The sequence below is a fragment of the Acomys russatus genome, chromosome 11 (assembly GCF_903995435.1).
Source record: "Acomys russatus chromosome 11, mAcoRus1.1, whole genome shotgun sequence".
Taxonomy (NCBI): domain Eukaryota; kingdom Metazoa; phylum Chordata; class Mammalia; order Rodentia; family Muridae; genus Acomys; species Acomys russatus.
The window spans coordinates 59566132-59591060 of NC_067147.1; the positions used below are offsets into that span (position 1 = coordinate 59566132).

General features: G+C 52.9%; 1 protein-coding gene across 2 annotated transcripts in view; it reads right to left on the bottom strand.

The window, feature by feature from the left end:
* The window catches only part of Pacsin1 (protein kinase C and casein kinase substrate in neurons 1), a 45670-nt gene extending 23291 nt beyond the window's left edge, over positions 1-22379 (bottom strand). Inside the window, exon 1 of one of the 2 annotated variants that reach the window (XM_051153466.1) lies at positions 22252-22379. The gene's annotated coding sequence lies outside the window, so the exon portion shown is untranslated. Of the gene's footprint in view, positions 1-21291; positions 21316-22251 lie in introns of those variants that run through there. The other variant, XM_051153468.1, reaches the window with a different exon arrangement.
* Positions 22380-24929: the final 2550 nt, after the last annotated feature.

Sequence of the window (24929 nt, forward strand, 5' to 3'; positions counted from 1 at the left end):
CCCACATCTATTTCTGCCATTGCAACTCGCAAGGGGACAGTGTGGAAAGGCAGTGGGGACATCAAACTCCAGTGTGGGAGAAAATGGCAGTGCCCCACCACCCTTCCTCCTCTGCCTTCCTGACCAGGGTCCCCACTGCAGGTTGGGGGCAGCAACAGGGTGTGCTCAATGGCATGTACATACTTCACACGTGTGGGAGGCCATGGGTTCCACCTTCAATGTATACACACACACACACACACACACACACACACACACACAAACACACACAGTGGAGGAGGGGAGTGCAGAGAACATACCCACACTGGTCCCCAGCAGGGCTTTCTGACTCAGCCCTGGTTGACATATGGGGGTTCCCTGGGCACTGTGGGACCCAACCAGCATTCCTGGCCTCACTCTAAGTCCGTGCACGCATGTTAAAAAAACATGCTGACTTTTTTTTTTAATTAATTTATTCATATTACATCTCGATTGTTAGCCCTTCCCATTTCCTCCCATCCTTCCCTCCCTCCCACTTCCCCCTTCTCCCCTCCCCTATGTCTGTGATTGAGGGAGGCCTCCTCCCCCTATATATGCTCTTAGAATATCGAGTCTCTTCTTGGTAACTTGCTATCCTTCCTCTGAGTGCCACCATTTTATCCCAGCACTTAGGGAGAAAAACTTAAAGTTTTCTTTTTTTTTTCTTTTTTCTTTTTTAAACATTATTTATGTATTATTTATTTATACACTATTCTGCCCACATGTGTGCCAGAGGAGGGCACCAAATCTCATAATAGATGGTTGTGAGCCACCATGTGGGTGCTGGGAATTGAACTCAGGGCCTTTGAAAGGGCAGACAGTGCTCTTAAGCTCTGAGCCACCTCTCCAGCCTGAAAACTTAAAGTTTTCTGTACCCAGAAGAATTGGAAACAAAGATTTGAGTTCCTGGACCCCGTCGGCTGTGCAGTTTTGCAGGCCTGTGCGAGGCACCGGGTCCCGGTTTTCCCACATGCTCTCTGACCATGGCCATTTTCTGTCTTGGCCTATTGGCCATTACCAGTGAGCTCGAGGTGGAATGCTTTGTGGACCTGATTTGCATTTCGCGAGGTGGAATGCTTTGTGGACCTGATTTGCATTTCGCTAGTGATCACTGATGTTGGACACTGTTTCCTGACCAGCTGCAGGCCTTCTCAGGAGAAATGGTCTTTTCAAGGCCTTTTCCTTCTTGATTTTGGTTTTTGGTTGTGGGGATGGAAGGCAGGGCCTTGCAAGTCCCCAACCACCCAGCCACAGTGCTTGCTTAATGGTTTTTTTAAGGGTTAGGGTCTCACTCTATAGAATCAGATGGCCTTGAACTCAGAGATCCACCTGCATCTGTCCCCGGGTGCTGGGATTAAAGCTGAGTACCACCATGCCCTGTTAAAATATATTAATATCTGTCTTTCTTTCTTTCTGTCTGTGTGTCTATCTATCTATCTTGTTTTTTCAAGACAAAATTTCTCTGTGTAGCCTTGGCTGTCCTAGAACTCATTCTGTAGCCCAGGCTGGCCTAGAAGTCAAGAGACCCACCTACCTCTGCCTCCCAAGTGCTTGGATCAAAGGCATGAGCCACCATGCCCAGACACTTTTATTTTTTAATGTCTCTGTGTGCGTATGTCCAATGTGTATGGGTGCCCAGTGAGGGTGGAAGAGGGTCTCAAACCCCTTGGAGATGAAGCAGCAGGCTGTTGGAGCCACCAAATGGGATGTGGGTGCTGGGGACAGGACACTAGCAAGAGCAGCCAGTGCCTTTAACCCCTGAGTCATCTCTCTGTTACTAGATGCTCACTCTCATGGTTTTGTTTTAAGACACAGTCTCAGCCGGGTGGTGGTGGTGCACGCCTTTAATCCCAGCACTCGGGAGGCAGAGGCAGGCGGATCTCTGTGAGTTGGAGGCCAGCCTGGTCTACAAAGTGAGTCCAGGACAGCCAAGGCTACAGAGAGAAACCCTGTCTCAAGAAAAAAAAAAAAGATAAGGTCTCACTATGTTGCCCTGTCTGGACCAGAAATTACAGACATCCTCCTGCCTCTGCCTCCTGAGAGCTGGCATTAAAGTTGGAAGCCACAATGTGCAGCTGCATGCCTGCTTTTAAACTGTTGTCGAATTGTATAAATTCTTTATGCCTGGGCATCGGGGCTGGCATCTGTAACAACAATACACAGCTGAGGCAGGAGAATGTCCAGGGTCATCCTAGACAACTTAGTGAGTGTGCCACAGCACAAATGCGGAGGTCGCAAGGAAATGTGCACAGTCAGTTGCCTCCTTCCACGTGGGGCTCGGGAGCAGCCTCCAGGCTTGTCAGAAAGCTCTGCAGCCTGCCCAGCCATCTTGCCAGCCCCGGCCTCATTTCTGCTTTTATGTTTTCCAGATTTATTTTTTAATATTTTATTATAAAGATTTACTTATTTTTACGCATGAGTGTTTTGCCTGTATGCATGTATGTATTTGCACGGCATGCATGCCTGTGGAGCCCAGAAGAGGGGGTCAGATCCCCTGGAACTGGAACTACAGACAGTAGTGAGCTGCCACATACACGCTGGGAATTGAACCCGGGTCCTCTGGAAGAGCAGCCATAGCTCCTAATCGCTGAGCTGCCCCCTAGATTTATTTTCACTGTATGTAGTGTGAGTGCCCTGACTGTATGTACATCTGTGCACCACACTCAATCTTGGTGCCTTCAGAGACCAGACGAGGCCATCGAATCCCCCGCAACTGGAGCATGCATGGCTGCGAGCCCACGTGAGTGACGGGGACCTCAGCCAGGTCCCCGGCAGGAGCAACCAGTGCCCTTAGCGGCCCAGCTAACTTTCCAGGCCCCATTCTTACGTCTGTTCTAGTTCTTTCTCTGATTTAACATTTCCAAAACTATTTGTTGGTTTATTTATTTGTTTGTTATTAATTTGACGGTAATTGTGCTGGGGAGGTTGACGAAGCTTAGATGCTAAGTAAGCACCCTGTCACTGTGCTTCGCCCCCAGTACCCAAGCCTCCCCCTATATACATCTAAATAGTCACTGTGAGAGTTAAGGACAGAGCTGTGAGTCATTCACACATTAGTATAATTAAGTCTACTCAGCTAGCTCTACCCATAATGCCTAGCTGAGATCCTGCTCACTTAGTGGGAAGGGCAGAAATTAGAAATACTGATGAAGAGAGAAAACCAAGTAAGAAGAAAGGTGCTCCTCACGGGTGTCAGCGGTGCAAGCCTTAGGTAGGCATGGAGGCCAAAGGGAGGACAGGATTATGAGTTTAAAAGAGAGGCAGGCAGATCTCCGAGTTCGAGACCAGCATGGTCTATGGTATGAGTTCCAGGACAGCCAGGTCTATGCAGAGAAACCCTATCTTGAAAAAGAAAAAAAAGGAGGCGGGGGGGGGGGGGAAGGGGGGGTGGGAGGAGGAGGACAAAGATGGTTCAGCCAGCGACTGGTACCTGAAGAACTGTTATTCCAGATGCCAGGGCTCATGTAAAGAGCAAGGCTCCGAGGTGCATGCTTGCAATCACAGCACTGGGGAGGTGGAGACCCCCACCAAGCAGTCTAACTCAGCCAGTGAGCTTGAGGCTGATAGGTTATCACAGAATGAGCTAACCAAGGTGGTTACATATAAAATGCAGTTTTAGAGCTTGGGCGCACACCTTTAATCCCAGCACTTGGGAGGCAGAGGCAGGCGGATCGCTGTGAGTTCGAGGCCAGCCTGGTCTACAAGTGAGTCCAGGACAGCCAAGGCTACACAGAGAAACTCTGTCTCAAAAAAAAAAACAAAAAAACAAACAAAAGAAAACAAAACAACAAAAAAAGCAGGTTTATTGGAAGCATCGGAGGAGAGGGAGGGACGAGAAAAAGAGGCACAGGTGCTCAGAGAGAGGGGAAAGCAATGGGAGGGGGGGAAGGGGACAGAGAGCCCAAAATATCTGGATTATACAGTGAAGAGCCTCTGGAAGGGGGGAAGTCCTGCCTGCCCCTGGGCTAGGGAATCTGGGATGCAAGCAGGGTGTGCCAGTCACATCCTGCAGCAGGTAAGAAACTGGCCTCAGTTTCCGTTTCTGTGAATCTGTTGCTGTGTTATCTTGTACCTTGGGGGGCTACTGGGAGGACAAAGGGAGCTGTCCATCTGAAGCCAGGAGACTGGCAGGGAGAGACACTGCTGCAGCGGGTGGGCCCAACAGGAGCCAGGTCTCACAGACAGCTGGCTCTACCCCAGGTCCTGCACTCCTCAGAGCAGGCTGAAGAGGCTCGCATGAGCCAGGCTAGCCTGAGGTGGCTAACTGTGTGATGATGTGTCTGGCTGGGCTGGAAGAGAGTGGGCTAGCTACAGATACTCCCCTGGAGATCCCCAGATACCTCCGCCTTCCACAGAGTAGTGGGTCCCCAACAGGTTGCTTGGCAGAGCCAGTGGTGTCCAGACCACACTTCCCTTCAGGAAACGCCTCAGCACTCCCTGTGAAGCCTCCTGTCATGTTCCACTCGGGCTAGGCAGTCCCCACAGCCAGAGGCCACTGTTCTGGCACAGTGACGGAGGGGGGGCATCCCATTCTTTTTCATAGACTGCACCCCACAACCATCTTGACCCCAGCCGAAAGGATGCGACCCCGGGAACAGAGAGTCACCCTGGAGGTCAAACACCTGGATTTGGTGTCCTTTGTTAACTTGGTTTTTGGTTGGTTTGTTTGTTTGTTTGGTTTGGTTTTTCAAGGCAGGGTTTCTCTGTGTAGCCTTGGCTGTCCTAGATTTGCTTTGCCTCCCTTTGCCTCCCAAGTGCTGGGATAACAGGTGTGTGTCACCACACCCAGCCTTATTTATATTGTTTTTGTTTTTGTTTTTTGAGACTGAGTTTCTCTGTGTAGCCTTGGCTGTCCTGGACTCCCTTTGTAGACCAGGCTGGCTTTGAACTCACAGAGACCCACCTGGCTCTGCCTCCCTAGTGCTGGGATTAAAGGCGTGTATCATCATACCCAGCTTGTTTTTATTTTTTGAGACAGGTTCCCATGTAGCTGATGCTACCTTTGAACTTATGTAGCTGAGGATGACCTTGAACTCCTGATCCTCTTGCCTCCTAACCTCTGTTTCACAAATAATGGGATTTATAGCTGGCACCATCACACCTTGCTAGGGGTCGGTTTGTTGCTGCTGCTGTTGCTGTTTTGCCTATTTATGTTTGTGTATGGATCTGTGTGTGTATGTGTGTGTGTGTGTGTGTGTGTGTGTGTATGTGTGCATTTACTTGAGACAAGGTCACACTATATACCCTTGGCTGGCCTAGAACTTGCCATGCAGATTAAGCTAGCCTTGAACTCATAGAGATCCTCCTGCCTCTGTGTCCCATGAGACTAAAGGTGAGTGCAGCCACATGGCATTTTAAAATTATTATTATTATTATTATTATTATTATTATTATTATTATTATTATTATTATTATTAGTTTTTTGAGACAGGGTCTCTCTGTGTAGCTTTGGCTGTCCTAGACTCACTTTGTAGACCAGGCTGGCCTCGAATTCACAGAGATCCACCTGCCTCTGCCTTCCGAGTGCTGGGATTAAAGGCGTGCACCACCACCACCCGGCCTTGTTTTATTTTTTTAATACAGGAGCTCACTATGTTGCCCAGGCTGACCTTGAACTCTTGGGCTATTCCTGTCTCAGCCCCAAGTAGCTGGGATTACAGGCATGTGTGACTGCCCCCACCAACACCTATGTGTGGACACAAGCCTTGGTGTGTGGGGTAGCCCAGCGAGGGTGGTATGAGGTCAGAGGGAAGATCTTTAGCTGTCAGTGTTGGCACTGGGAATATCTGCCTGTCACCTCTGTGCTCCAGACTCGACCTTCTGTCCCCTCTGACCCTCTCCAGTGCAGGCCTCCTGGTGAGGAAGAACAGTTCGGATGCCAGCAGGAGGCTCTGGCCTCTGTCAGCAGATAGCAGTTCCATGTTTGGGGGGCACTGGGGTGCAGCCACTGCCTCTAAAGGCCTGAGTGGGACACAGCTCTGGTAGCCTGGGGAATGACGGAAAGGCCGAGGGCTCTATTGCAGGCTGAATGCAGAGGCCAGAGCCTTCTGACCTCTGTCCTGCTCTCAGAGTAGGCATGTAGGGAGGGGGGCGGATAATAAGCCACCTCCAGCCTGAACCTCCACCATGGTCAGGTCCTGCTTCTACAAGAACACCTGGTGGAGCCGGGCGTGGGGGGGTGCACACCTGTAATCCCAGCACTGGGGAGGCAGAGGCAGGCGGATTGCTGTGAGTTTGAGGCCAGCTTGGTTTTCAAAGTGAGTCCAGATCAGCCAAGGGCTGTTACCCAGAGAAACCCTGTCTCAAACAAAAACAAAAAACAAACAAAAAAAGTTAAAGGAAAAATAAATAAATAAAAAGGCCAACTATCGTGGTGTACGCCCTTAATTCTACTTGAGGGACAGAGACATACAGATCTCTATGAGCTCAAGGACAGCCAGAGCTACTTAGCAAGACCGTGTCTCAAAAATAAGCTAATTAAGCCAGGCATGGTGGCACACACCTTTAATCCCAGCACTCGGGAGGCAGAGGCAGGAGGATCTCTGTAAATTTGAGGCCAGGGTCTATAAAGTGAGTCTAGGACAGCCAAGACTACACAAGGAGAAACCCTGTCTCAAAAAAACCAAAACCGAATTAAAAACAAGGAATTCCCGAAATTTGTGGATAAATGGATTGAGCTAGAAATGATCATAATGAGTGAGTTAACCCAGAAGCAGAAAGAATCAAATGGTATATACTCACTTATATCTGCATACTAGCCCAAGGGGCATGTCCCACGAAAGCCTTCACTTACCAGGAAACTGGGACAGATGGGAGGACATCCTATTGGGACTCTAGATGAGAGAAGCATGGGAGAACAGCAAAATAAAAGGATCCAGAGGGTCCTAGAAATCTACAAGTAGAACAATATGATAGGCAGATTTGGGCCCAGGGGTCCCGCTCAAACTAAGGCACCAGCCAAGGACAATACAGGAGGTAAACTTTAAACCCCTTCCCAGATCTAGCCAATGGTCAGAATATTCTCCACAGTTGAGTGGAAAGTGTGATACGACTTTCTCACGTACTCTGGTGCCTCACATTTGACCATGTCCCCTGGAGGGGGAGACCTGGTGGCACTCAGAGGAAGGACAGCTGGTAGCCAAGAAGAGACTTGATACCCTATGAGAATATATAGGGGGACGTAATCCCCCGCAGGAACAGTCATAGGGGAGGGGAATAATGGGAAAATGGGGGGGGGGGAGGAATGGGAGGATACAAGGGATGGGATAAACATTGAGATGTAACAAGAATAAATTAATAAAAATATTAAAAAAAAAAAAAAAAAAACCAAAACCGAAACAAAACAAAACAAAACAAAAAAGCTAATTAAAAGCAAAATAAAGAATAATAAAGGCCAAAAAAAAAAAAAAAAAAAAACCGTATGCAGCTGAGGTGCCATGTTGGAACCTCTGAGTCTAGAGAGCCATCTGATCTGTAGGACAGTGAACACACTGTAAGAACAGCCACTCTGTGGTGCTCAGCCCCGCCCACCCCCAGGCGGAACCCAACTCCTCCAGAACTGCAGGCTGAAGAGGTGACTCCACTCACTGCCACACCCAATGACAAGCCTAAGAGGGTTTACACATCAACCCTCACAGTCCCATGACACTTCAGCTATGGCTGCCCCACTTCCTTAGGTGCCTTATGGCAAGAGGAATAGGCAGGGCTCCTCCTGCTGGCAGGAATACCCACCCCCATTCTGCAAAGGGCCTTAAGAACAAACCTCATCCCACAAAGACAAGCTGAGGAGCATAGCATCCAGGAGCTAAGTGTCTGGGCCACCTGGCAGGCCACCCAGGTCAGCAAAGCTGCCTGGTCAAATGTCTTCGCACGCGCGCGCAGACACACACACACACACACACACACACACACACACACACACACACAAAACCTCTCTATCGGGGCAGAAAAAGGAAAGAAATGTCTGTCACTGTCTTGTAGCTCGTGTCACTGGCCTGGCCCAGTTTCCCTAGTGACTAGTCAGAAGCCAGAAGTTGTCCCATGCAGAGTAAACTGCTCCCAGAGCAGGGGCCGCAGGGGATGCTGGGAGTGCCCAGGATCACCCTACCAGGGCTTGGGCACTTTTAATACTCCTCGTGGCGGATAGCTGGGAGCTGAGCCTTTTCCTGTGGGCACTGCCCTCAGGTGAGGGGAAGAGCTAGCCCATAATTGTCCCTTCTCCCTGGAGACAGCCTGTGCCCTGTGACTGACCAGTGGGTAAGTGTGAGGAGCTGGCCACTGTCTCAATAAGGGACAACTCTCAGGAGTCAGCCTAGCTCCTGGGCTTTTACGGGGGGGGGGGGGGGGTCAGCTGAGGCGTCCACTGTGGCTTCTTCCTCAACCCAAGCTGAAGTCATTCAGCCTTAGGATCAGCTTCCAGTATCCGAGGCTTCCAGTATCCGAAGCTTCCAGTATCCGAAGCTTTCAGTATCCGAAGCTTCCAGCATTTAAGCCTCCTGTTGCCAAATCTTCACCAAGTCCCCCTAGGACCTTCCTAACACTGGCACCTCCCAAAATTGTACAGAGGTGATTAACTTTAACTGTGAGTCCGGAGGGGACAAACGGCTGCACGCTGCACGGGTGATGCGCCCCGTTCCGAGAGCCCGTCCAAACACCAACCCTGCCTCTTCCCAGGCCAGTTACCGCCTCCGTGCTCTTGTTTTCTCATTTACAGAGCAGGGACGGTGGCACCCACGTCACAAGGCGGCTGTGGGGAGACGTTTCACGGAGGCACCTCCCCCTCACCCACATCTGACAACTGTGCTATTTATTTTGAGAAAAGGGAGCAGCCAAAGGCAGTGCCCCCAGCTTGCTCCCTGCTCTCCAGTGTCTGCCCCACCATGTTTGCCTTCCCCACAAAGCGCACAGAGCAAAAGCTGTTCCTCCTGTCCCCCATCGAGAGACACTGTCCTTTCTCCCACACAAAAGGAAAAAAGGGGGCCAGACATGGTGTGGCATGTCTCAAAAGCATGCACCGCCACACACACATACACACACACGGACACGCACACTCTCGCACACATGTTTTGCCCAAGGAGGCCAGAAGCCTGGGAACTTAAGGTAGGTTCTGAGCCTCTCTGTGGGTGCTGAGAATCAAAACCCCAAATATATTTGGGTTTTTTTTGTTTTGTTTTTTTGTCTTTCGAGACAGGGTTTCTCTGTGTAACCTGGGCTGTCCTAGACTCACTTTGTAGACCAGGCTGGCCTCGAACTCCCAGAGTTCCACCTGCCTCTGCCTCTCGAGTGCTAGGATTAAAGGCGTGCGCCACCACGCCCAGCTCTCCTTTTATATTTTAAACAGTATAAGGTTCACAGCTAAGTGATCAGAAGGAACAGACGCTCCCCCAGGCCCCCCCAGGGTCTCCCCCCAGGCCCCCCAGGGTCTCCCCCCAGGCCCCCCCAGGGTCTCCCCTTACCTAGAGCACCCTGCACCTAGGGGCCACATCTGTCAACTGGGGTTCACACTGACGTTGTAGAGTCTATAGGACTTGACAGCTGTGATAACAGGTGTCTGCCCTGACAGGACCATACAGAATAGCTCCCTGGAAGGCCTGCCGATCCAGCCCCTTCCCCGTTAACCTCCTGGCACCGCTGATCGATTCACTGTCTGCACACTTACTTCTCCTTCCCTTGACCCTCAGGCAGGTGTAGTGACAAATCTGGAATTTTGGCTTCTTTAAAAAACACAGTATGGGCCAGGTGCCACCTTTAATCCCAGCACTTGGGAGGCAGAGGCAGGCAGATGTCTGAGAGTTTGAGGCCAGCCTGGTCTACAGAGTGAGTTCCAGGACAGTCAGAGCTACACAAAGAAACCCTGTCTCAAAAGACAAAAATAAATAAATAAATAAATAAAAACCCAACATGGGCTGGAGAGATGGCTCAGAGGTTAAGAGCACTGGCTGCTGGTCCAGAGGTCCTGAGTTCAATTCCCAGCAACCATATGGCGGCTCACAACCATCTAGAATGAGATCTGATGCCCTCTTCTGGCCTGAAGGTGTACATGCAGGCAGAGCACTGTATGCATAATAAATAAGTAAATCTTTAAAAAACAAAACAAAAAACACAGCAATATTGTAAGAATATGTTTTCATTTTAATCCCAGGTGTGGAACATGGAGCTGCTTCCCGGCAGCTGACTGTGATTTGCCTCATGCTCTAGCAGAAGTGTGGTTTGCCAGCTGCAGATGGTTTTTGCAATTGTGTGATGTTTGGAATTCCGGGAACCTTTTTGAGGTATATAAATGCTAGGGCCCCGAGAGGCAGGGTTGGTGGTTCTTGGTCTCGGTTTGTTAGTAGTTGTGCTCAAAGAAAAACAAAAGGCAAGATATTACACTCAAGGATCGCGATCTCCCTCTCTCCTCCTTTCCTTCCTATCTGTGATGGGCGTGAAATGGGGGAGGGGGGTGACGAGCAGGTAAGTAGTGGAAAAAGAAGAACCCACAAAGTAGCAAAGACAAGCTAAAGTCAGCCATGTACCCTTCCCAGACTGGCTCCTGACTCAGTAAAACGTATTTTGGCTTCTGCTTGTCCTTTCAAACACTAATGGTTCAGGTCTTCAGGTGCTATCTAAGTGTCCAGACAAACTGCCCACCACTTACTAACGCCTTAAAGGGCATCTTGATGGCTTCTAAGTCTCGGCACTTCCTCGCATTTGCAACCCCCACGGCATATTAAGGCCTGGATGAGCTCAGCTGTAAAGCACACTCCCGTCTGGGTGGGGCAGCCCATGCCTTAATCCCAGCACTTGAGAGACAGGAAGGAGCAATAGAGCCAACCTGGGCTACGTGAGACTTTGTTTCCACAGCAAAGGAGGGGGCGGTGAATGGCTCCCCAGGTAAAGGCACTGGCTGACACACCTGCGGACTTGAGCCCAATCCCCTGGACCCATGACACACACCTGCGGACCTGAGCCCAATCCCCTGGACCCACATGGTGAAGGAGAGAACGCACTCTGGCAAGTATATATACACATATACTGGTGCTGCCGGGCGTGGTGGTGCACACCTTTAATCTCAGCACTCGGGAGGCAGAAGCAGGCCGATCTCTGTGAGTTCAAGGCCAGCCTGGTCTACAAAGTGAGTCCAGGACAGCCAAGGCTATTACAGAGAGAAACCCTGTCTCGGAAAACAAACAAACAAACAAACACATACAGGTGCAGGCTGGCGGATCGTTCAATGGGCAGAGTGCCTGCCTAATATGCATGCAGTCCCAGATTCTATCCCAAGCACCAGAGAAACTGGGCGTGGGGGTGCACACCTGTGATAACTGGGCGTGGGGGTGCACACCTGTGATAACTGGGGAGCCAGAGGCAGAAACATCAGGTGTTCAAGGTCATCTTTGCCTACACAGTGAGTTTGAACCCAGTCTGGGATACATGAGACCCAGACCTCAGGCAGCTTCAGCCTCCAGGAGTGATGGGGGGGGGGGGGGGGGGCAGGGCAGTGGAGGAACGGGGAGTGAAGGGGAGGGGGGAAGGGAGCTGGAGAATAAACTCTCTGGAAGGCCCCATGCTGTTTCTCCTGCTCACACCCACCTCCCAGGAGGCCTAGCCCTGCCCTGCGTTCCCTCCTCTCTATCTCAAGACTTGATTCCTGTGAATCTGGCTTGAAGCCACTGGCAGTGGCTGCCATCCATTTTCAGCCCTGTCCTGGGCCCTATTGCTGGTCTAGCCCAGTTCATTATGGTCACCAGGCTGCCCTGTGCCAAGGGGAGGGAAGGCCAAGCAAGCAGGGTCTGCCCCTTCATCAGAGCCAAAGACAAAGGGCTGGGAACGGGGTAGAGATGAAGATCCCCCCCCCCCCCCACCGCCACCACCACTCACTCCCCTGTCCCCTCCCCCGCCCGCGAGACAGGGAAGACCAATCAGAAGAGCCTACCAAATAGGGCAGGTACAATGACAACCAGTCACCCAATACCCAGATCGGGCAGAGGGGGGTGGGGCTGGAGCCTGATGGGGCTGGTGATAGGGGGACACTGGATACCCTGCGGGGGCGGGGGGGTGGGGGAGTCGCAGGAGAAGAAAGCCTCCTTGCAGTCTGTCATTGGACTCACACACTCGCTGAGGGACCTGGCTGGGAGCCTGAGGCCCCTCGGCGTCTCTATTTCCCCATCTGCAACTGGAAATAGAGGCCCGGGGCTGGAGCCCAGAGGAAGAGCGCTCGCCTCGCAGGCTGCGCCTCTGGCTCGTGTCTCAGCGCTGTAAAAGCAAAGTGAAGCATCGCCAACCACGCCGTGAAGGACGGTGTGCGTGTGCGCGCGCGCGAAGGAACCCAGCGCGGTGCACAGCACGCAGTAGTCTCTGGGAAGAGGGACCGCAGAGCTCTGCAGGGGGAACTGAGGTTTCGGCAGAAGCGCCAAGTAACAGGGATGTGTCCTTCACTGCTGACCGGCCAGCACCAGCCAGAGCACCCCACCTTATAGTTTGAGACAGGGTCTCGTATAGCCCAGGTTGGTTTGGAACTCACTTTGTAGTAGAGGATAACCCTAAACTCCAGACCCTCCTAGTTCCATTTCCCAAGATGAACCTGGCTTATTTTATTTTTTAATACCTATACATGCGTGTGTGTGTGTGTGTGTGTGTGTGTGTGTGTGTGTGTGTGTGTGTCTCACTCTGTAGCCCTGACTGTCCTGGAGCTCACTCTGTAAAGCTTCATTGTGGTCTATGACTGACCTTCAATTCATGGAGACCCGCCTGCCTCTGCCACCTGAGTACTGAGGAGACTAAAGGTGTGCGTCACTGTTCCCGGCTAGGACTTTTTTTTTTTCCCCAGGGCTTTGAGTTTCATTCTGAGGGGCAGGAGAGTCATTAAAAAGTTGGAGAGAGGAGGGCTATGCTCCTCAGCTCCCAGGGGTAGGGGAGCAGGCAGCCCTGTGGTGGCTGCACAGTGGCCCAGGAGCATCAAATGGAAGCCGGGAGGAGACAGGGCCACGCGCATCAGGGGAGGATCCTGAAGGCAGAGCTTGGCAGGCTTCCTGCAGCTGACAGCATCAGGACAGACGGACCCAGCTACAACCTCACAGAGAAGACAGACAGAGGACCCAGCTGAACAGCGCTGTGGAGTCAACAGAGCCCAGGCTGTGGTCTGTGCAGACAACGCAGATGACTCACAACGAAGGAAGAGTGAGATGGGGTAAGAGGCATGCGCAGAAAGGATCCAGGGTCTCAGCCAACCACGGTGCACAGGCCCTTGGGCGTCTTCTTCTTCTTCTTCTTCTTCTTCTTCTTCTTCTTCTTCTTCTTCTTCTTCTTCTTCTTCTTCTTCTTCTTCTTCTTCTCCTTCTTCTTCTTCTCTTCCTCCTTCTCCTCCTCCTCCTCCTCCTCCTTCTTCTTCTTCTCCTTCTTCTTCTTCTGATTGTTGTTTTGAGACAGGGTCTCATGTAGCCCAGGCTACCCGCAAATCTAAGGTGTAGCTCAGGCTAGCCCTAAATGCCCTATTCGCCTGCCTCTACCCCCTAAGTGCTGGGATTACAGGCATGCACCACTAGGCCCACCTCTCAAACTAGAAGAGGGGAGGAGGAGAAGGGGTTCGGGGAGTAGGACAAGAAGAGAGAGAGGGAGGAGAAGGAAGGGGGAGAAAGGAGAAGGATCCATCTGAGACAATAGGAAATGGAGTCCTGACTGACAGCTGCCGGCATCAATGAACTGTTCCTCCTGAGGTATAATAAATAGTGGGGGACTCAGTTGGACGAAGTCTCTTGGGATGAAGGTGTATTTTCCCAGCATGTAAGGGCCTGGGCTCCGATGCTATAGCAGAGGAGGGGGAGGGACGGGGAGGGAGGGGAGGGAGGGGGAGGGAGGGGAGGGAGGGGGAGGGAGGGGAGGGAGGGGAGGGAGGGGGAAGGAAAACAGGCAAAAACAAAGGAGAAAATTGCCCAGAGAAAGTCCCTATCTTGGGTAGACAAGATGGCTCAGTGTGTACAGGCTGCCAAGCTAGACAGTCTGAGTTTGATGCCAGAGGCCCACATGGTAGGAGCCGATGAACCGACTTCTGTAAGTTGCCCTCTGACCTCCAAATGAGAGTGTGTGTGCTCAACAGCCACGTGCACACAATTGCAAGAAAAAAAATTAGTAGTAAAATATGTTTGGGGGTTTTTTGTTTTGTTTTGTTTTGTTTTTGTTTTTGTTTTTTTTGAGACAGGTTTTCCTGTGTAGCCTTGGCTGTCCTGGACTCACTTTGTAGACCAGGCTGGCCTCCAACTCACAGCCATCCACCGGTCTCTGCCTCCTGAATGCTGGGATTAAAGGCGTGCACCACCACGCCTGGCCAGTAGTAAAGTATTTTTAAGTTATTTATTTGCTTATTTGTTTTCCTGCATGTCTTTGTGTGAGTCCATGCACACTACACGCATTCGGTGCCCTCAGAGGGCAGAAGGCGGCGTGGGATCCACTGGAACCTGGGATACAGATGTGTGTGAACCTCCACGTTGGTGCTGGGAACCGAACCTGGGTCCTCTGCAAGTGCAGGCAGTGCTCTTATCCAAAGAGCTACCTCTCCAGCCTTGTTTGCACATTTTTTTATTGTTAAAAAATAGAATTCACCAAGAAGAGACTTGATACCCTATGAGCATATACAGGGGGAGGAGGTCGCCCTCAGTCACAGTCACAGGGGAGGGGAGTAAGGGGAGAATGGGAGGGAGGGAGGAATGGGAGGATACAAGGGATGGGATAACAATTGAGATGTAATATGAATAAATTAATAAAGTATATATTAAAAAAAATAGAATTCATAGGCGGGCCTAGTGGTGCACGGCTGTCTCAGTACTCTGGGAGGCAGAGGCAGGCAGATCTCTGTGAGTTTGAGGCCAGCCGGTCAAGGCTACACAGTGTGACCCTGCACATAAAACAAAGTCCTTGGGTTAGAGCTGTGCCTTGGGAGAGGCACGGTGAACTGATACCTGAGATTTGGTTCGAACGGCTGCATTACTGGAGCGGGCAGGGAAGGGAAAGGTAGACTCAGGCACCACTTCCAGAGGCCCCAAGTTTATTCTCAGTCACCACGTGGCAGCTCACAATCATCCATAACTACAGTCCATGGACTCCAATGGCCTCTTCATCTGTGCATGCAAACAAAACACCCACATACAGAAATAAATAAATCATTGTTGTTGTTGTTTTTTGAGACAGGGTTTCTCTGTAGCCTTGGCTGGCCTGGAACTCACTCGGTAGATCCAGGCTGGCCTTGAACTCAGAGATCTGTCTGCCTCTGCTTCCCAAGTGCTGGGATTAAAGGCACATGCCACCATGCCCCTTAATATAATAAGCTTTTACAATTTTTTACGAACTACAGACCTTGAGTTAATCCCTAGCCACCCCCACCCCTTACTATCCCCCACCCCCTGCCACACACGCACAACAAAAGACAGAATATTCAGGAGGATGAGGCAGGAGGATTCCAAGGTATAAGCCAGCTACAAAGGCAATTTAGTGGTATCCTGTCTCAAAATAAAGTAGGGCTAGCCTAGTCTACATAGTGAGTTCTAGGCCAGCCAAGGCTACACAGTGAGACTTAAGGCTTAAGAGGAAAGAGCCCAAGAGAGGGCCTTAGTGGCCCTAGCCTGGACTCCTGGGCCCACCCTCCTGCTCTGGCCCCGCCCTCCTGCTCTGGCCCCACCCTCCTGCTCTGGCTCTGCCCTCCTGTTTGGTGTCAGTGACCCAGGAGAGTCAAGGTGGCACGTGTGCCCCCAGGAAGGCCCTGGTACTGTAGAGTGGGGCTGAGGAATGAAGGGTTTCCTCCAGACCCTATGAGGACTGGCTGAGCCCTGGGTCACCTGTTCTAGAAGCTCCAATGAAGTTGGTCATTGAAAATGTTTGTCATCAATGCCAGGCATGCTGGTACATGCCTGTAAGCCCAGTACTGAGGAGGGAGGAGGAGGACCAGAAGTTCAAAGCCAGCCTAGGCTATACAGCCAGTCTGAGGCAGTCATGTGACTACATGAGATGTCAGTTCAAACATTTAATTAACTAACTGTCCAGCATCAGCAGTTGCCAGCTGTCTTACCAATCTCTTGGCTATATCTCCCTCAGTCCTGCTGGGATCTTGTCCCCACCCACTAAGCCACACTTGTCCTGCCCCAGCCCTCACATGTCTGGCCCGGCTTTAACTCAGTCTGGAATGGCCCCTCTCCCTCCCCTGAACACAGCACCCTACCCTTCCCTTGCCTTCCCTTCTCACACAGTAGCCCCCCAACACTCCCAGCATGCCTGCCCAAGCTCTGGGACCAGTGATGGCCTGGCACAATAGCCAACGGAGCCAGACCACACAGCAGCGGGCCCTGCCTCAGATGACGTCTATTCACAGTGTGACCAATTGCAACCCAAGGGCATCCAATGCCGCCTTCTGGCTTCTGCGGGCACCAGGCACATGCATGTGGTACGTGTCCATCCATACAGGCCTTTACACACAAAAAAATTAAAATTTAAAAAATGAGCTAGACTAGGGATGGTGGCACATGCCCAGCACTTGGGAGGCAGAAGCAGGCAGATCTCTGTGAGTTCGAGGCCAGCCAGGGCGACATAGTGAGATCCTATCTGAAAAGGAAAGGAGGAAAGCTGAGTGTGGTGGTAACCCTGCACGCAGGAGGTCGAGACAGACACCCGCCCCAAGTCTAACCGCCCACACAGCCAGACCAGGGCAGTCAGCTACACAGCGAGACACTGACTCGAGGACACTTGCTGCCCCGCCTGATGACCCAGGTATGGTCCTAGTGACCACATGTGGGAGGAGCTAACTCCCAAGAGCCCTGGGCACATGCATAGCCACCTTGCCCACCCCTCCTCCACTAAACAAATGTAAGACACTAAGGGGATAGGAGAGAGGTTGTAATAGTTATGAGCACTGGCTGCTCTGGCAGAGGGCTTGGGTTCAGTCTCTAGCACCTGCAGGGTGGCTCGCAACTGCCTGCAACTCTAGCTCCAGGGACCTGATGCCCAGCAGAGGCCAGGAGCGCATGCAGGCCTGGTGCACAGACGTCCATGCAGATGAAACTCTCACCCACACTTTAAAACTTTAATAAAGGATGAACAAATCAAACCCTAGTCATAAAGTCACCTGCTTTATCCAATCCATGAGTTAGGACCATCTTTTCACATTGTCCTCTTCCCCCGCCTCAGAGTCCCCCAAACACCTACGACAGTGCCTGGGGTGCAGTGGACCTGGCAGAGGAAGAGCCACCTACAGTTGGCAGGAGGCAGTCCTGACCATATCACGTCCGCCTGCGAGCTCCTCACTGACCATCGCTGCCCAGCCCGCCTCGCTCCTTGCTAAGACTGCACCCATTGGGATCACCCCCAAAGTGACGTTGCCAATAAAGGGGGTGCCAGAACACTGTCCCCCAGAGAGGTGAGGGTTTGTCTGCCACACCTTCGGCCAGGAAAGGGCTTACTGGGAGGATTTGTGCCGCACTGGATTAACTTTATTTAGAAGCTCCACCTTGAGGGTAAATCCCTGTCCCCTCTGAATGGGCAAGCACGCTCTGGGCGGTGAGGAGAATCAGTTTGCCGACACAGAATTCAAAACTGCTCTGTGGGCTGGGGCGGTGGCTCCATGGGTAACAGGCTTGCCCTGTGAGCATCAGGACCTGAATCCAAGTCCCCAGAACAGACATCAAGCTGGGCGTGGCAGGTCTGTAATCTCAGTGCCTCTGTGGCCAGAGAGGAGGAGACAGGATGGGATCCATGAAGTCCACAGGGAGTGGCACAGAACCAGAGACCCTATCTGAAGCACCGTGGGCCTCGAGACCTGAGGTGTCCTCTTACCTCCATGTTTGCACAGTTGTGGGTGCGTACACACACACACACACACACACACACACACACACACACACTCTGTTAATTTCAAATAAGTACCCATGACCCTTCCCCCTCCCCCAGGACATAAGAAGAGCAAGTTGGAGGCTCTGCTCTTTTCCTCTTCATAGATACCAGCCCAGCCTAGAGGGCAAAGGTCGCAGAGCAATTCAGATTTCAGATGAAAGACAAATCGAGTTTGTCTTTTTTTTTTAAATTACATTTATTTATTTATTCATCCATCTTCATGGAAGGGTGTGAGTGTACCCCAATGGGCTCGTGGAGGGTCACAGGATGACCATGGAAATCTGTCATCTTCTTCCACTAAGTGGGTCCTCAGTCTTGGCAGCCAGCATCTTAACCCTCTGAGGGACCACAACAGCCCGGGACTTTCACAGGAGAACACTAAGCGTGAACTGTCACTGTGATACCATGAAAAAAAACCCCTCTTTCCAGTACAAATGTGTATCTGCATCCTTTGGGTTACATTTATGCTAAAAAGGAACAAAAAAATGTGTTTATGTGACCTTTTTCCCTGGTGCTAGGATCTCACCAGGGCCTCAGGCATTGCTACACATGTACTCAGCCACATCCCCAATCAAATTCAGATTTCCCCATTTAACCAGGCGCCCCGAGTCTTATCCGACAACCCCCATCCCAGCCTATACCAGCTTTTACATTCTTTGACACCTTTGTTAAATGTTACGTGTATGAGTGCTTTCCCTGCAGGAATACCTATGTACCATACTGTGTGCACCTGGCACCTGATGAGGTCAGAAGTCAGTGCCAGACGCTCTGGGACTCAAGCTGCGGACAGTTTTGACCCATCGTGTAGGTGCTGCGAATCAGACCCAAGTAGGTCCCCCACAAGAGCAGCCCGTGCTCTAACCACTAGGCAATCCTCCCACCAGCATTTTTCACACCTCTGGTCCTTCCATGCTTCAGGAACCCCCAGTTCGAAGGCTTGAGGCACCTCTCCAACCCCACTCCCCTTCTGAGCTGTCAGCACTCGCTTTCCTGGCATCCAAGCTCCTGCGTCACATTGCCCACCTCAGGTCTCTTCCTCCCACCCTTCCTGGAAGCAAACATCTACGGTGCCCCACACTGGTCGCCAGCAGCAACGCCTGAGGATGCCGAGACCTAACTGACAGGACTCTGAAGGTCCCTCCAGCCGTGCGAAGCCTGTGGGGTCGTCCGTGATTGCCACTGTCACTGAACAGTGGTGGGTGGCTCCCATTGGGTACCTCCTAAGACCCCAACCACCCATCCCAGTCCCTAAGGCCCAGTCTTTGAGTTCACTGGAAGCCAACACCAGGGTACATGGCTGCAATGGCGGCTAACAGCTTTCCGGTCCAACCTAAATCACCCACAGCAAACACCAATTACTTTTGCAACAAGGGAAAAAAAAAAAAAAAAAAAGAAAGCTTCTTGTTTGAAACTGTCTCATATCCTCGAGGTTAGACTCAAAATATGAAGGGAAGCTGGATGTGGCTGCGTAATTCCCCTGCCTCTGACTCCAAGAGCTGATTCTACAGCGTCTGCAGTCACACACATCTGGCTTGAAGGTTGGGGATTTTCGTCTTTTATTTTACATTTATTGTTTGCCACGGTGCGTGTGGCGGTCAAAGGGCAAATTGTGAGAATCCGCCACGTGGGCTCATGTAGTTACTGAGTCATCTCCCCAGAGTGGAGGGTTTTGTTGTTGTTGTTGTTTTGTTTTTCTTTAAGAAGAAACGTAAAACAGGCAGGGGAGAGGGCTCAGCAGTGGAGTTCACACTGCTCTAGCAGAGGACCACGCTTAGTTCCCAGTGCCCACGCTGGGCAGCACCCCACCGCCTGTAACTCCAGCTCCGAGAGACCTTTGACCTCCACAGGCACCTGCACGCATGTGTGTGCCTACACATGAGCCAAAACAATAGAGACTCAGGAGGTGAGGGCAGGCAGGTCTCTGTGAGTTTGAGGACACACGGTCTACACAGTGAGTTCCAAGACAGAGCTACACGGTGAGACCGTGTCAAAAAAAAAAAAAAAATATATATATATATATACATATATATATACGTGTATATATATAAAATAAGCAGAACGGTGGTGGCGCACGCCTTTGATCCCAGCATTTGGGAGGTAGAGGCAGACGGATCGCTGTGAGTTCGAGGCCAGCCTGGACTACAAAGAGAGTCCGGGACAGACAGGCTACACAGAGAAACCTTGTCTCAAAAAAACAAACCAAATCAAACCAAACAAAACAAAAAACAAAAAACCCAAAAAACTACGCGCAAACGCCCTTACCTAGACTCCCCCAGGGAGGGGCTAGGGGCGGGGCTAGGGGCGTGGCTCCGCAGAAAATGTTGGTCATGGTATGTTCCAGGCCCTGGGCTGGATCCTGTTCCTACCTAATACACCCAGCTTCTTGCTTCCAGAGCGAGGACCCCCGCTCCCCAGTCAGTGAGCTCCTTCCCTGACGGCCTCCCTGACCTGCCAGACCACAGAAGAGAGCTCCCACCCCTTACTCCTGGAGATGTGGCACCCTGAAGAGGGAGAACCCTACGAGTGACGTGAAGGACCCACTACGTCACACTTTCCCCAAGTGAAGGTGTCCCTGTGTCAGGCCTTGGGGGCACCCCGAATCCACGGACTGACTCTCGGGAAAGATGCTGAGGCAGCATAACAGCAAAGGGTGGGAGGACAGAGAGCAGGGGACGATGGGGAGGGCCACAGGCCAGGAGGCTTCGAGGGCTTGCACGGGAGACCAGTGAGGCTGGGGAAAGGAAAGGGCGGACGAAGTGCAAGTCAGCTGACTGGCAGAGCAGCACAGCTATTGAGGGTCGGCCCTGCACCTGTCAAGGGAGCCCGGCTGGCCAAGAAGGGCTCCGCAAAAACCCGTGTCACCTTTAAACACACACAGCTCACCGGGAGACCCCCAGAGACCTAGGACAGCCTGGTTGGGGCCCACCCAGCCCCTGGAAGCTACCGGGGCTGCCCTGTTAGAGCGGGGGACAGAGGGTCTGAGCATAGCACCATGGGGAGAAACCACCAACCCCAGTAGGTTGAAGAAACAACAGACCAGGCTCCCCAGGACCATCAAGCCAGACAGGAGCCAGCAGGACGTAAGTCCCTCCAACGGTCACTGCTACCACTCAACCCCAGGCCTAAATAAAAGAGCTTCTTCATGGCTGTTTGGTCCCTGGGGATATAGACAGAGCAGACGGGTTTCCCTCCACCTTTCAGCCTGCTAGCTGTTGCCCAGAACTCACATATCCATCATCCATCCATCCATCCATCCACACTGCAAACATTTCCTTGGTGCTGAGCCTTTCTCAGACACTGGAGCGATGACGGAGACAAATCAGATGTTTAGCCTGAAGGCACTTTGGTCTAGAGGGCGGCAGACCTCAAGACTGTCAGGGTCCAAGAACATAGGGCTGGAGGGGGTGGAGGGTGGCCTCTCACCTGGGGTGTCATGAAGCCGCTTGGAGGGGGTGATCCGAGTACCCTGGCAAACATCGGATAAGAAAAAGCAGGCTGGGGACAGAGCTAACCAAACCATTGGCAGTCTACACCCCAGCTGTGCCAGGGCCCCTGACAATGCTAGCTATTTCTGGTTATGCCTAGAAAAAGAAGGTGGCCGCATGTGTGACTTCCCCCAGGCTGCAGAGCTTGGGCTTGGGGGAGAGGGGGAGAGAGAGCTGGAGCTTAAAAGTGTGTGTGTGGGGGGGGGGGTAGGTTGAAGCTAGGTCCAGCCAAGCTCTGGGGTTTGTCACTGCGTCCCAGACACGCTAATGACCCTTTAACCTATCCACGGCTTCCTGAAAGGTGAACGCAACCGGGAGGGCAGCCCCAACTGTGACCAAATGGTCTGAGGTCGGTGGAGGGAGGGCTGTGTGGCGCAGGGAGGATTCTGCTGCGTCTGCGGGGGCCCTCACCAGCACCACCTCCTCCTCTCTCCTTCCACCTCCTACCCCAGCTGGTGGGGGGAGGGGTCGGAAGCAAAGAAGGAAGTACCTGTAATCTAAACCAGACATCACGGGCTGTGCTTCTCCCCAGCCCACTCTGATCCAGAAATAACAGACGCACCAAGCTGGCAGCGGCCCACCCATCCCAGCTGCTCCCAGACAAACACGCTCAACACCCGGGACCAGGCCCCTACGATGCTATTACCTCCTCTGTCCTCCGGGTAGAGGCCTCCCCTTCAGCATCCCCAAGGGACCTAACTGGGGAGACCAACCTGGCATTGCCTGGGTCAAGCCCGAGAGCATCCCCGGGTGCGCGCCCACCTCTCTCCCAGGTACCCGTCCTCCGCTGCGTCCAACGCCACCACACGCTGGGGATCTGCATCCCGCACTAGGGCCATGGGCTCCCCGCACCCCCACCCCCACCCTGCGCGCTCTCCACGCTTTTGACACCCCCTACCTGGGCGCCGGGACGCCGGACACCATCGGCAGGGACGCGCGGCGAAGCGGGCAGCGGCGGCCCGGCCTCAAGCCCGGATGGCTTCCTGGGGGAGGAGGAAGAGAAGGAGGCTGGCGCGACCGCCGCGCGCGCGTCTCTCCGGGGCTGCGGGAAGGAGGAAGGTCAGAGACTCCGCGGAGCGCAGCGCCGCGCGGGGGCGGAGGCGGCGCGGATTAGAGCGGCTTCTCCGCGAGCCAATGGCGGCGCGGTGGCTGCGCAGGTGGCAGCGCCGCGGTACCCGGAGGCCGCGCCCGCCCGGCGGCTTGCTCCCCAGCTCGGTGCGAGGTTCCTGCGCGCTGCTAATCCCCGCGTCTCACGTGTGGGTGCACGCAGGATAGGGCCTGTAACGACCCCCTCCTCTCTCCGTGTGTGTGTGTGTGTGTGTGTGTGTGTGTGTGTGTGTGTGTGTGTGTACACGCAGGACAGGTCCTGTGGTCTAGCCTGGTGTGATGACCCCCTTCCCTCCCCGTGTGTGTGTGTGTGTGTGTGTGTGTGTGTGTGTGTGTATACAAGCAGGACAGGGCCTGCGGTCTAGCCTGGTGTGATGACTCTTTCCTCTCCCCATGTGTGTTAGGTACATGCAGGAGGGGCCTTCAGACTAGCCCCGGAGTGAGAAAGCTCTCCTCCACCCTATCCCACGGCCCACTCCCACCCCCAGCTCGGCCGAGAAGACCTGCGTGGACTCTCAGGCCGCAGTTCACCTCAGCTGGCTATCAGCAAAGGCCTTCTAGGACTTGGGGGTCTGAAAGGTGACCCCAGCTGCAGCTGAGGTCATCCCTTGTATTCTGACTGCTTCCAGGAACCAGAAGAGCCATTCAGTGTGTCTGAGTCGAACATGCCGTAAACCAGGCACTGCTGGCCAGACCAGTAGCACAGGCTGGACCACCTCTGCCCTTCCCTGGCCCACACTCATGAGGCAACTGAGTGTTCAACAGGGCTTGAAGGAGAACGTGTTTTTGTATTGTTTTGTCTGTTATTCGAGACAGGGTTTCTCTGTATTATAGCCCTGGCTGGCCTAGAACTCACAGAGATCCTCCTGCCTCTGCCTCCCCAGTGCTGGGATTAAAGGCGTGCGCCACCACCTCCCTGCTGAGAATGTATTTTGAAGTGCTATGCCCAAAATTGAAAACAGCACGGGAAAGTCAGGGAGCAGAGGGATAGAACGGATGTCCATCACAACGGGGTCTGCTGCACTGGCTTGCACACTCCAGGCGCCTGTGGGCTGCAGAGGCTGAGAGTGCGGTCCTTGCTCCGCCAGGCTGGGTTCCTCAGCCGTCCCGACTTGGCACTGAAGGTCTGGAGGGTTCCGGAAGACCTTCAGGGGTGGGGCTCTGGTTGCAGCTGCCGCAGCAGCATCGTAACAGATGCATTCACAGGCAGAGAGTGAAAGGTGGGCAAGCAAACAGCCCGGCTTTCCCGAGACTTCTGATATCAGGCCACCACAAGGAGGTGCCGCCGCCCACCGTGGAGGGGAGTGGCTTCTCCCCTCAGCCAATCATTCCCGCGCTCATCCAGAGAGCAGGCGGCCTGGGAGTCTGGGAACAGTTAGGCAAGGCCAGCATTTCTGGGCTGCCTCTGTTCTTGGGGTGTTAAAGGCTGAGGCTGATGAAGCCCACCCTCTACTCCCGCCTCAGCACCTCCTGGTTCCTGATCCCCACACCCCAACCTGGAGTTTCCCATCAGCCCCAGGCAAAGGTGTGACATGCACACTGGCCGGCCCAGATTTCACTGCAGGACTCAGCCTCCTCTTAGTGCTCCCCATGTGATAAGCCTTGCAAGTGGAGTATCTGTGGCCCGGGGGAGCCACTGACATGCCAGGGCTGGGACAGATGAGGGATGCAAAGGACCTAGCCTGCACCAACGCCTCGTGTTTTCTCCCAGCGCAACCGTTCCTGATTCCAAAGGCTTTTCTCATGCATTGGCCCAGCTCAGTGGTGAAGTGTTTGCACGGAGACAGATTGGAGCCTTGCGGGGGTGGGGGCGGGGAGGGGGGCATTGTGGGGAGAGGGGACAAGGGCTGAGAAGGCAGAGGAGGGACCAGTGAGCTCTCTCAATAATAAAATAAAATAATAACAACAACAGCAATAATAATAATAATATAAAAAGCCAGAGGAGAGTCCACAGCACCAGACTTTCCCAACAGGATACTTACTATCCCCTGATGGCCAGATATTTGGAGGGGTTGATAAGAGTCGGAAGGAGGTGCTTGGGGGGGGCAGCCCGGAAGAAGGCTGTGATACAGTGGGGAAGAGAGGCAAGATGCTGGGAAAAGAGCAGCCATCTTCACAGGAGCTGTGGATCTGTCAGGAGACCCACAAGGCTTGGTTGGCAGAGTGCTTGCTGAGCACACACAAAGCCCTGGCTTCCAGCTCTAGCACTCACCTGGGGGCAGCGGTGCAGGCCTGTAACCCCGGTGCTCCGGAAGTGAAGGCTGGAGGGTCCTTCTCCACCACACAGTGAGTTTGCGCTCAGCTTGGCCACTTGAAAAATCCAACAGCAAAGCTGGGCATGGTGGCCCACACCTTTAATCCCAGCACTCGGGAAGCAGAGGCAGACAGATCACTGTGAGTTCAAGCCCAGCCTCATCTACAAATCAAGTTCAGGACAGACACCTTATCTTCTTCTCTTTCTTTCTTTCT